Here is a 13,316-nt window from a genome sequence, read left to right as displayed (position 1 = left end):
CCTGTTTGCCATCTGGTGCTCTTCATGATATCTTAAAAAATTCTGAATTTCCCTGGCTTCATTATAGACATCTTGTAATATGCCACCTGAATTCTTTATTTGTTTATATGCCTTTTCATAGTAAAGAGGAGAGCGTGCTATTGGTGTGAGTTTGCATTGCATCTGGTTACATGGTTAAAAAATGGTACTCAACAAAGTTCTTATGGAATGCTAACTGTAATGTTAGTGAAATCTTTCCATGACCTTTCTCAGATAAGATTCTCTTTGTTTCAGAAGAAGATATTCGTCTTGAAATTTGTATAAAAAAGGACTTACAGGTCTATGTATGAAAAGATGCAATTTTTAAAAAAGATAAATATTATTTTTTAATCCTGACAGTTTTATTGGATCAATAAGTACAACAGAGCTGCGTATTCAGCAAAAACACATTGCCTGGATCATGAACTTCTCAGTCTCTGTCTTGTTTACCAGGTGATATTTATGGCTTTATACTCCTTTATAATGTAGTCACTGATGTGCTCATGTTTCCTTATCCTAAGACGTGGTTGAGTATATTTCAATAAAAATGTAAGAATATCTGTGTTTTCCAGGTTAATTTCAAGCATTCTCAGCGTGGTGCCGTGAGAGATGCTGTTGTCCATGAGAGGCTGGGATTATCATGATCAAGTGCTGTATTTTGATTTCATCCAGTGGCTGAGAGATTTGTGGGGTAAAGAGGAAGTACTGGACTTTTAAAAGTATTAAACAGGTAAGAAATAGATTGGGGTGGGTTTTTGACAGTTTTCAGGCTTCTTTCAGTTGCAGGTACTATTTAACTGCTTCTTCCCCCCGAAAAATAATCTGTATTTCACAACTGCAAATGACCATTGCAATTTCAGTTCTACACAGCTTTAATTTCAGTTCCACACAGCTCTTTATTTTGTGCAGTAAGCTGTTTTCTTTACAGAAAACATGATTTTTACAGAAGGAAACTGACATTTCCTTACACTGTGATAGCAAGAAGAATCTCTGTTATACCCAGTAGCATATCAATACTGTGAAAGCAAAGAAGTAAATAATTAGGCTAATGAGAAATTTAGTGGCTTCTATTTCAAGCTATTATATTCAAATACTGTTACCTGCTACCTGCATGAATTTTGGGGCTGATTGCCTGTTTATTTCAAGGTTTTTTTAACCATAATATTTTGGTTTATTATTAGATATTGAGAATTCTCTTTCATCTCTAAGTAAGATACCTGTTTAAACAATCCGTCTCATTCCTTAGAGCAATCTGTAGAAGCTAATTGACCTAATACAAAGCAATTTGGTGTGGGTAGATTTAAACAAAGTCCAAAGAACAAGTCTGGCTTGTCCGACTTTGATGGATATTTCACAAAAAAGTGAGGAGAGCATGAACGGTTTATGTTTCTTTCTTTTTTTTTTTTTTCTGTATGTTGCTGTAGTTTTTATCTTTGCAATTCAAAATCTTAGAAACTATGAAGGAATATGGTGCTCTGGTAGAAACTAAACTGCTGAATTGAGACTATTTCCTGAATTGAGACTCAATCAGCTTATGGCTGATTAAGGTAGATCATATTCATGTTTTCATTTTTTGCTTTTGGTAAAGAATAAGGAGTGATATTTAACAAAAATATTCAGAACTGTCTTGGAGTGTGTTTAGGGCAGCAGTAGATACTGGTGTAGAAATTCCAGTCTTTTGCCAATGTGAATTGTACCTTATAAATGTACAGTTTTTCTGAGGAAACAATAGAGCAATGTTCAGGTGACACTGTACCTTGTTATCTGGACTGTACAACTTCCAGACATGATCTCATGGGTGAAGTTCGGCCTAGACATAAGTACAGAAAAACTGCCTTCACATTCATTTCTCCAGGCTTCTGGGTTCAGATTACACTGAAATAGATGCAGGTCACCTATATCTGTATCTATATCTATATCACAGCTGCACTCCCATTGTGGTCTACCTGTTTTCAAAACAAATATTTTCAATGGAATTATTTTGGTAACAGGAAAAGTATGTTTTATTGACCACTTAGTGCTGCAAGTGAATTGTCCACTAAATTCAAAACTGGTGATTTGAGGCATAGATTTTTTTTAAAAATATCTTTACCAAATCACATTCTGTAAATAAAAAAAAGGGGAGGAGGGGAAACAGAGGACTGAAAAAAGATGACTAACAATTTCACAAACCAAAGATAGTGTTGCAACTCATCTTTGAGAAAAAAAATTGGGTAATTTTAATGCTAATATAGAGTGATTAAAAAAATGTGTTTAAAAATAGCATTTTATATTGGATTGTATTTCTAGTTTCACATTATTTTCCTATAGAAACCTACAGTCTGGTAAAATATTCTTTTCATATGTCTATATTTCTCATGGCAGCTTTATTCTGATGACATTAATGCAGAGTTGAAATCAACTGTAGAATCAGTATTGTTTATGCTTTGCTAATACTTATCCTTAAGACTCAGATTTTTATCTATTTTTGAAAGAAATTGTTTGTGTTATTTAATTGAAGGGTTACCTATTAAGTAGAAGTCGACAATGATAACACTGTCAATCACAATTCAAAGCTTTAGGACTGTGTGGTATGTGGAACACAAGAAGTAAATGAAAATTAAATCCTTATTTTGCCTTTCAGAAAGTATTGCTTTTTCTTTCTGCTGTTCCTCATTTGTAAAAGTGCTTTGTAGTCTGTAAAAACTAAGTATACTTAAAACGTTGTTACATTTGTTATCTCAATAAGGGTTCAAATTTTTCACTGTTTGCATCAAAGGATAGCCTGTGTTTCCAGCTGCATAGCTTTCCATGATACTCTGCTGACAGAATAAATGGGCAGAAAATTAGGAGCTCTTCAAAGAACTTGTGGGAGGAAACATTTCTCAAAAGACTTAAAATGAATTATTAGCCAATGAAAACTTTTTGCTAAATTAAGAACTGTCGTGGCTTCCAAAATATTGTTTTCTGTGCTCTACAAAACCTTTCCCTTCAAACTTCATCCTTAGAGTTTTGTGTTTGGGTTTTTTTTGTTTTGGGGTTTTGTTGTTGTTGTTGTTGGGTTGTTTGGGGCTTTTGTTAGGGGGAGGGGGTTGTTTGTTTTCTTTGGGGTTTTTTGTTTGTTTCGGGATTTGGTTTGGGTTGAGTTTTTTTTGGGGGGGTGGTTTTGTTTGTTGTTTTTTATTTTATTATGAACTTACAAAAAAACTTCAAGAAGCAGTGAGAAAATTACCTGCCAAATCAAGAACTTCTTATTTCCCCCTCAAATTCTGTGTGGTGGCACTATGCACTCGGTATATCATCAAGGTCCAGCACTCTTTTAGGTACTGGAGAGAGAACATGAACAACCCTAATCACCTAATGAACAGCTCAGATATTTTTGTAAGACATTCTTTTCAGTTCATGGAAGCTGAAAGCAACTCCTCAAACAGTAAAAATAAGGCACTGTTTTTTACAGGTTTACTGTTTGGGGGGGATTTCCATAGTTTTACTTTGGTTTAATAGCAGTATATCTAGTGTATGAGAAGTAAAGGCTTTGTCAGGAAATTTCAATTCTGTTTTTAGGTTCTTATGATATGGTTATAAACTGATTCTGCCAAGCCAAGCCTAGCTGTTTTAAGCAAATACTATATACCTTTTTAAGTTTCTGCATAACAGAAGTTTAAATATAATACTAATATACATGTCAAACTCATAATATTTCCATGAGTATTAACCAAAAATTAAAACATTTCAAAAGGTGGAGTTCATATCATGAAAGCTTTGCATTTACCATTCACAAAAAAGCTGAATGTGATATGCAAACTAGGTGACTATGCTGTGCTTTCTGCAAAGACCTGGGGACAATTATATGTTTTAGTTCTGGAGACTTTATGTGACTGATGATAATACCACGTCCTTTCTTCAGGGTCATTATGGATGTGCAATAGACTGATAACTCCAAGTTCATCTAAGGCTGTTTACAGTAATCTACTTAAAAAATGAAGCGAGAACTGAGCATATCTGGGAGTTCAGGCATATACTGATCAAGTTTTTGACTGCTCGTGTGATCTACTGAGTATATTTTGAATTTAACAGACTCAGTGCTGTTACTACAACTTTGCTTCTCCCTGATTTTTTTTCTCCCCCCATTTTTTCCATATTTTGAAATTTAAGTATTTTTGATTAATCTTTTAAGCAACATGTGGTTTTTTAATTTAATTTAGAGTCTATTGTCTTCTTGGAATAAAAGGCTCCTGAACTATGTAAATATTTGAAAAGATAATGCTTATTTCTATCTAAGGCATTCTGTATTTTGCAGTGGCAGACAAAGGAACTTGAAAGATTGAGTTTTAAGAATCAGAAGGCAAATAAAATGAAACTTAAAACCTTTACGTTTTTATTTTTAATTCTCATTATTTTGTTAGTCACATCTTTTGATTTATGAGGCCTAAATTATATAATCCTTTCTGAAAGAAAACAAATTTCTATAAATCTTTTTTCCTTTCCATTTGAGGTCAGGTAATTAATTTTATTAGATTTTTTTTTCATAATTCTTATAGGGAAAATCTGTTTACATAGTTAAATTGGGGAAAGATTATTCAATAAACTTCTGAGAAAAAAAGTCTCTCTTTTCCTATGTAAGCGCTAAGGGAATAGGACTCAGACTTTACTGAACCTTTGATTAATATACTGTCTCACTGAAAAATGAAGGATGATTTCTTCCTCTTTTTTTTTTCTCTACTACTCCTCTGTCCCTCTTCAATTCATTAACAGATTTTTCTGCATCTCATAGTTTATGATGTAAGCTAAGGGATTGTGTTGGCAGTGATGCTGTCTGGCACCCCAAGTGGGAAATAAGTGAGTATGCTGCCACGGAAGGGTGTGAAAAGGGCCAGGAGGAGCAATAACAGGAAAAGAAAGCTAATTTAATGCCTTCCATTAAGTCATTAAACGAAAATGGAAAAGTGAAAGGCTGAGGAAGGATTCCACAATATGAGGAAAGAAAGTTTTGACCGGGTAAGGAAAGAGTCTCAATCTATCCCCTGGAATAGGGGACAGGGACAATGTGGACAAAAAAGTCACAAGTCGTCTCTGAATATGGCCCATTAAGACTGTCTCTTTACAATGGTTGCCCCGACTGTTGTGCAGCACAGGCACTGAGGGCGTACAGCAGGCAAGTCAAGAGATGCAGCTCTAATCCAGCCTTCCCAAGAGCTACACAGAGAGATCAGACCTGCTCTTATCTGCTCTTTTGGGAGACCCTTCTCCCTGAAGGTCAGACAAACATAAATTTCATACAGCTTGGCCAGCTTCATCTGCTAATATGAAAAAGCAAGGATTAGGTGGTGCTTAGAATAGTCCATAATGGAACTGTCCATTTCTCTTCTTTGCACTCTAGACTGTCAACCCCATTGGGTCTTTACTGCCCATAGATTACTTAAATACAACTTTGCACAATGGACCATCCAGAATGGGTCAATATACAGAGATTTTATGTCTTCAAACTCAATCCCATACGCATTTGTAAAAATGAAATCTCATAATCCTTTCTCAAATTTATGTCTCAATTAAAAACAAAATCTCTTCTTCTGAACTTTATTTCTCTTACTCAGTTTCTATCCCTCAGGTTTTATCCTTCTATTCATAATTTTACCACCTCATCAATCAATAAATTACAATTGTCTAGCAAGTACAGCAGGCAGACAACAGAAATCAAATGTACCAAACACCATGATGTTTGCTAATAAAAAAAAATGAGCTCCTAGGGAAAGTTACAAAAATTGTTTCATTACAGAGGATCTTACAAAAATATGAGACAAAGAAAACACAGACACAGAGAAAGGCTTAGGGTGATTGTGTGTCAACATGATTATCTTGTTGCTGGTGAGGAGCCAAAGCCCCATAACACTGACTTTTTCAATAAAGTCTTACCTGCCACAAATCAGGGTGCAGCTGAAAAGAGGAAATTATACATTTAAAGGTATAATTTATACAATGTATAAATTGTACAATGTATACATTATACATTGATCAGGTTAACAAACAAGGCCCTGAATCTTAGCCTTCTTTTAGTATTTTCCAAGTATTTTTGAAATCTGTAAACCCTTTTAAATGTTCATCACTTCACAGAAATAGATAAATGGAAAAGAAGTGAAAAAATAGAAAAAAAAAAAGGAAGAAACTAAAAAGTGGATCCCTGTGTCAAAAGAAGTGCCAAGTTATTTGAGTATTTCCTTTTAGTTCCCAACCCTTTGCTACACAATGTGTCGACACATAAAAATTTATACAAAGGCCTCATCTTATTTCCCCTTTTTCTCAGAGTATCCTACTTGGGTTAGATTGCTATCTTACCATAGGCACATTTAAAAAAAAGGTCCAGTCTTTTTCAAGGACATTTCTATACATAACAATAGTTCAGGCTACAACCTGATTGTCTGGGGACTTTGTCAAATTCAAATGGCACTTTGAATTTTCCGTCTTTACAATTCCATGATTTTATAGTTCAAGTTTTATGAAAGTTTGCTCTTCTCCTCTTATTGGCTGATCTGTTGTGGCATTGTAAAGAAACATGTACTTGCACACATCTGAGATTGCAAGAGCATCATCCTGTGAAGAGATGTCAGTGAACAAGGGACTATCTTAGTGTGATGCAGCTTGATGGTGCTATTCAAGTTGGGGACAGTTCAATGCAGATTGGAAAAGAAAACATACTTAGCAGTCAGTGTACATGAGATAGGAAGCTCCTAAACTAGATGTGCACAGTATCTCACAGTCTGTCAAATAAATAGTATGTAGTTTAAGAACTCTCTAAATAAGCATTGAAAATGACACATTTTAGCAGCTTCAGATGAGCTGTCCAAGTCTGTTGAATAATATCCATCCTTTCTTCCTACAAAAAGGCAGAAAGTAGAAGGGAAATCTTTTAATATATAGTCATACAATAAAATGACCTTTAAAGTGTCCTCTTCATCCTCTCTAGCTTGGCGAGTGAAATTTTACATCTCTTGTATCAAATTCAATATTCAGAAGGTTTTCTGAGTGAAAATAACATCCTGTGAAAAGCTGAAACAATACCAATAATGTAATTTTTAGTATTGCATTGCAAAATATTTTCTTTAAACCTATGAATTCAGGGAAATGTATTTGTTATTAACATTATTAAACATCCCTCTTATTTGTGAAAGTTAAGATCAAGGCTATAAGATACTGTAAGACATTAGTGCATAAGACATTATATATGATGTCCATTGAACAACTTTATTTTTTCAAGTATTTATATTTCTGTCATTCAAATAAGATTTAAGTGATGTTTCTGGAAACTTCAGGCTAGGATCTGACACTGTTGGTATCCTTGAAAATTGCTTTACTACATGGATTGCTGCAATTAAATTGGAAGCAGCAGACTACAATAAGATAATGCTAGTCATCATATCAAATAGCCATTCATCATGAACAGTAGCATATATTTAGTATTAATAGAGTTCAGTATTATACGTTCCTCTTTTTAATGAGGTATATTCAAGAAATGAGAGATCAAAGAAGTATTTTGATAATGGTATTCACCTCTATTGCTGTAGAACTAACTTAAGACATAACTAAAACTAGATGTGCCTTTTATTTGGTATACGTATATTTTATATACTCATATGAACATCTTTCTACGTTGTTCCTGTATGGACAAAACTGCATTCAAATGCATGCACTACAGTGTTAGAAATTCTGCCTACAGACTATATATATGTATATGTATACATATACAGAAGATAGATTTATTTAAGTGATGACGTGAACTTTGACTTCCCCATGAACTCTTTGTGTTATAGTAACAACCGTGTTTCCAACTGAAAGAAAAAGTAATGGTTCATTGTAACTGATTCCATAAAATTATTCTTATTCTGACTTTCCTGTGGTGGTTTTTCTTCTAGCCAAGTAGATGAGCATGTTGAATTTTTCTTTGTATTTGGGAATGTATTCTGCTCTCTGATAGTTCCACTGCTGCTTTACGTAGTGGGAAGAAGCACCTCTGGAGTTTCTCCAAAGGTAAAAGTTACTCCAAAGCTAATCTACAGCGTTCTGTGAGTTGATCTTGTCTGGATGACAGACACTCACCCAGGCACTCTCTGACTCTTCCTCCTCAACTGGACAGGGTGGGAAAATAAAATAAAAAACTCATAGCTTGATACAAACACAGGGAGATCACTTGCCAGTTACAGTCATGGGCAAAAGAGATTAAACTTGGGAAAGATTGATTTAATTTATTGACAATTTAAAATAGAATAGAATAGGCAGAAACAAAGACAAAATTAAAGCCCTCATCCCCCTCTCTCCATCCCCCACACCACCACACCCACCATCTTCCCAGGCTCAACTTCACTCCTCTATGCCCAAATCTTCTACCTCCTCTCCAAGTGGTGCACTCTTCACACTGTTCCTCAGCTTCAAAACAGGATACAGTCCTTTCAGAACTGCTCCAGAGTGAATCCTATCCACAGAATATAGTCCTCCAGAAATAGACTGTTCCAGCAAGGTTTCCCCACCAACCACAATTTCTTCCCAAAGCCCTACTCCTGTATGGACTTCTCTCTAGAGGCTGCAGCTCCTGCCAGGAATCTGTTCCAGCATAACTTTCTACAGGGCCATAGCCTCCTTCAGGCATACCCCTGCTATGGCATGGGGTCTCCACAGGCTGAAGGTGGATATCTACTCAAATGAACAACCTGCATCACCATGGTCTTCTCCAGGGGCTGTCAAGGAATTTCTTCTCCAGCATCTGGAGTGTCTCCTCCTTCCACTTCTTTTCTGACCTTGGTGTCTAAAGGGCTGTTTCACATTTTCTCACTCCTATCTATCACAACATATGTGCAGGATTTTTCTTTTACCCTTTCTAGTTATCGCAGAGGCAACACCAGCATTATGACTGATGGGCTCAGCAGTGACCAGAGATGGGTCCACTTTTCAGTCTGCTGGAACAGGCAGTGTTCAGCATATGCAGCCCTGCTTTCTACTCACAGAGGCTTTCCCAGCAGCTCCCCAGCCACCAAAATGTTGACACTTAAATAGAATGAAAATTTTACTGAGTTGTAATGTAGCACAGACCATAGTCATCCTTGAAAACGGAAAACTTTAGGAAGAAAGAAGAAAACAGTACAGGTGACAACTTTTTAATTCACTAAGAACATGAGAGAATAAGAAATTCCTTTTCTAAATCTGTTACAACCCACCCCTGAAGTTGAGGAGTGGCAGATAATCCCCTGTGGCAGAGTAGAGTGAAACTACACTGAATGATCAGCGCTTATAAATATATATATATATGTAGGACTTATTTTTGAACAATTTGGCTGCAATGGAAATGAGATATAGTGATATAAAAGCATAAAAATAGCACTTAAGATAATGTATAAGGAAAAGAAAGAAAGAGTGAAAGAATAAAAGTAGAAAGGTCTCGCCACCCATGGACCCAGCAACAAGACTTGATTGTTGCAATTTTAGTGTCCATTTGTCGAAGTGATTGTCACAGTGTTGATCCATCAGGGGTGGGGGAAGCCCAAAAACTACAGAATTCATTGGGTGAATATAAGTTCAGGTTTATGTGGGAACACCTAGGTACCTCCCCTTTGTAGGGGGCAGAGCTTTACGCTGTCTGTTGCAGCACTGTGTGTCATGCACAGCCCTCTGCTGGAAGGCTCCAGTAATGAGCCTTGGGGTGCTTTGGGGGTCCTTGATGGTTTATGACGCCTACTAAAACCTGAGAGCTGCCTCTCATGGCAGCATAGTTGAGCCAGTTATGCCCCATCAGAAGGCATGAATACCTTTACATCTACATGTGGATGTCCCAGGAGTTTTGCAACTGAGACAGTTGTGTAAGGGTGGATATTGGCAGGATGAAAAGCACTATCCTGGCTCCGCAGGGCCTGCTTCTTATCAGCCTTCTCCCTTATCTGGCTCAAAACCCAGTTTGTAGCCTCTGGTGGTGAGTGCTCACCCCCTCTCTCCTATGTGGATCAGAGGTTTTGTCACCACGCACCCAAAACTCTCCTCTCCTTCAGTTGTGTGTGTGTGTGTGGGGGGTGAACCCGGCCCTAGCAAAGCACCCTGCTGCGTCTGCAAATGGCTGATTGTTTGAGTCATTGAACATTAACATTTCACTCTCTCACAGAATTATAGGTAGGATACATATTATATAATTTTTATAATTTTATGTAGAATACCAGTTGATCTGCATTTTGAAAGAGTATGACAAATTCTTTCAAACTGGAGATAATACATTCAGAAACTTTCAGGTATCTTAGTAATGCAGGGTACAGAAGTCACTAACTCCTTAAAAGAAAGTAAATATATAAATAATAATAATGAATAACAAATATTCACTCAGAGAAAAGAAAATCACTGGACTTAGTATTTCTTGGTTATAAATGTTCAAAAAAATGAGCCCTAGGTTCTCAGCACTGCTGGATTAACAGCTGGATTCAATCTTTAATTTCTTTTCCAATCTAAACCTTAATATGTCATCTACTTAGATTTCCATAAGGCCTTTACATGCTTCCACACAACATCCTTATCTCCAAATTGGAGAGACATGGATTTGAAGGGTGTAGTGTTCAATGGATAAGAAATTTAATTGATGAACACAGAGAGTTGTGGTTAATGGCTCTAATCCAGGTGGAAGGCAGGTGACAAGTGCTGTCCCTCAGGGCTTTGTCTCGGGGCCAGTGCTTTTCACTATTTTCATCGATGACATAGGCGGTGGGATTTAGAGCATGCTCAGCAAGTTTGCAGATGACATAGAGCTGAGTGGTGCAGCTGACACAATAGAAGGAAAGGATGTCATACAGGGGAACCTGGACAAGCTTGAGAAGTAGGTCCATGGGAAACTAATGAAGCTAAACAAATCCAAGTGCAAGATGCTATAAGTCAGTTGGGGCAATCCCAGGCATGAGCAGATTGGGAGGTGAACTTACTGAGAGCAGCCCTATAGAGAAGGACTTGGGGGTTCCAGTGAATGAAAAGCTGGACATGAGCTGGCCAACACACACTTGCTGCTCAGAAAGCCAGTTGTATCATAGGTTGCATCAAAAGGAGTGTGACCAGCAGGTCAAGGGAAGGGATCCTTCTACTTTAATCTACCCTCCTGAGACTCACCTAGAGTACTGTTTTCAGCTCTGGGGTCCTCAGCATAGGGAATACCTGGGCCTGTTAGACTTGTCCCAGAGGAGGGCCACAAAGATGATCAAGGGGCTGGAGCACCTCTCTTGCAGAGACAGGCTAAGAGAGCTGCGAGAGGTAAGGCACTGGAACAGATTGTCCAGAGAAATTGTGGATGCTCCATCTCTGAAAGGATTCAAGGCCAGTTTGGAGGGGGCTCTGAGGAACGTGACCTAGTGGGTGGCATCCTACTCACCGTGGAGTGGTTGGAATTATACAGTCTTTAAGGTGCATTCCAAACAAAATCATTCTATGATTTTAAATGATTCTATGATTCTTTAAGGCTTTTCATTTTGTAAAGTGGGACAACTGATAAAGAAAAGCATTGTTTTTAACCTCATGAAATGTAAGACTAGTGAAAGACATTTTTTATCTTTAGAGGAAAAAACAGAGGGATTGTATAAGTTCCAGTTTGAGGTTGCTTATTATGCATCATCTGAACATTAGCATAATTTCTTCTAGGTTTCTTTGATCTTTCTTTGTTTACCTCAGGTCATTTCAAGAGTAATGCTTGAAATGCTTCAGTCCATTGGAAAAGCAGGGTTGTGAATTTTTGCTGCTGCACAGTTTTTCTTAGAGCTGAAGCTGTACTGCAATGTCTAAGACAAGCAGACACAGCCCATGCTCTATAACTGGAGGCAGAAGAGGGTGAGAAGGCTAATCCTGTCCAGTTAAGAATATCTGCCAACATGGAGTCATTCACTTCTACAGACATCTACTCTGTTCTTTCTCAAGCCCCACTACTTCAGAAGAAGCACATTTTAACCATGCATTGTGTAGGATCACTCTAACTCTTTTTTTTTCTTTGTTGTTATTATTAATAGCGTGACATTTTCAAATGCTAATCAATGTATGTGTTTACCACTACCCATATTTTACATAGTGCAAACTGACCTTTCTGCTGGTAAATAAACAGTTGGGAACAGGAGTTTTGGGTTGTCTCCCAGCACATGAAAACTTTCAAAAGATTCAAGAACAGCTGCTTAAGTAAAATCTTCTGACATGGGATAGCATTAAGCCAGTCACTGATACTTTAAGCCAGGGCAGGAATTGATTCTTTTTCTTACCTCCAAATGTCTCAAAACCTTCCTTATTTCCATTGAGCATCGGTAGTGCTAGAATGACATCAAACACGTGGACACTCATACATAGTTTCACTGCTGTTGTGTCACAAGCAAAAGGTGTAAAGTACCTGTGTGACCCAGAACGAAGTGGTTTTAACTCACTTTTATAGCTGTGACCCAATCGTCTGTTTTGACTCTATTCCCCACCACACATTAGCTGTGTGATCTTAGATTTATTACATTGTCTCACTGAGCCTCATGCCCTATCTGTCAAACACTGATAATGGTGCTTCTTGGCTCCCACATCTGTCAGGTTTGTTTTGATGGCAGGCAATTTGGAGAGTGGACTGTTGGGCACAGCACCCACACAGCATTTAGCATGACAGTACCACACTATCTGAAACCTTGCATGCTTCTGGAGTGCAACCAGTAAAGAGTGATATGTAATAAATCTTCCTAAACCTTCCCAGAGGACTTACCTTTTCTATTTCATCTTAAGTAGAGGCAGTGAAGGCACTGACATTTAGTAGGAAAGACAAAGTTTCTATCTGTAGAGTGAGCAAAAAGAGGTGCATTTTTCTCAGTCCTGTGTGCATCTCACCTCTGGCTCAGAGGATTGACTTTTCTGGGTTGAAGGGCAGTTTATTTTCAAGGCTCATTCAGCCTTGGCCTCTCAGCCATGGTTGCAATCAAAGATGTCTATCAGCATTAGCTGTAATTGTTTTATGATAGAGAACTGGAATGAGGCCACCAATTCATTTCCTATAGGCCACAAAGCAGACATCTAATTGTCACAATTTTCAGTCATTGCTGACCTCAGGAAATTTCATGCCGTTAACTGGAGGTTAAAAGCTCCCCATATCATTACCTGGCAATAAAGCCATCTGTGCCTTTGAATTCTCATTTCTGAAAAGATCTTTGGTCTGCCTACACTTCCTCATGTGCTTATAGCAGCTGTTGGTCCCAGAACAGAGAAGTCGCTGGCGATGTCTGGGTTTAACCAGTCCGGCTGCCACCTGTCCTTATGCACAGCTGATTTTCACTGTGTGGCCTGAGGAACCACAATGGTTT

The 13,316-nt window shown here is 37.6% G+C and overlaps 1 protein-coding gene across 4 annotated transcripts in view; it reads left to right on the top strand.

The window, feature by feature from the left end:
* The window catches only part of LINGO2 (leucine rich repeat and Ig domain containing 2), a 495,378-nt gene that overhangs the window by 330,031 nt on the left and 152,031 nt on the right, over window positions 1–13,316 (top strand). For 2 of the 4 annotated variants that reach the window (XR_003538511.1, XM_027709281.1), the window contains one exon: window positions 591–748. The gene's annotated coding sequence lies outside the window, so the exon portion shown is untranslated. Of the gene's footprint in view, window positions 1–185; window positions 472–590; window positions 817–13,316 lie in introns of those variants that run through there. The other 2 variants (XM_027709283.1, XR_003538512.1) reach the window with 2 other exon arrangements.

This window comes from Neopelma chrysocephalum, unplaced genomic scaffold, assembly GCF_003984885.1.
Source record: "Neopelma chrysocephalum unplaced genomic scaffold, ASM398488v2 Primary Assembly neopelma1_96737, whole genome shotgun sequence".
Taxonomy (NCBI): Eukaryota; Metazoa; Chordata; class Aves; order Passeriformes; family Pipridae; genus Neopelma; species Neopelma chrysocephalum.
Note: the sequence above shows the minus strand (reverse complement) of the source record. Positions and strands in the feature narration are given on the sequence as shown.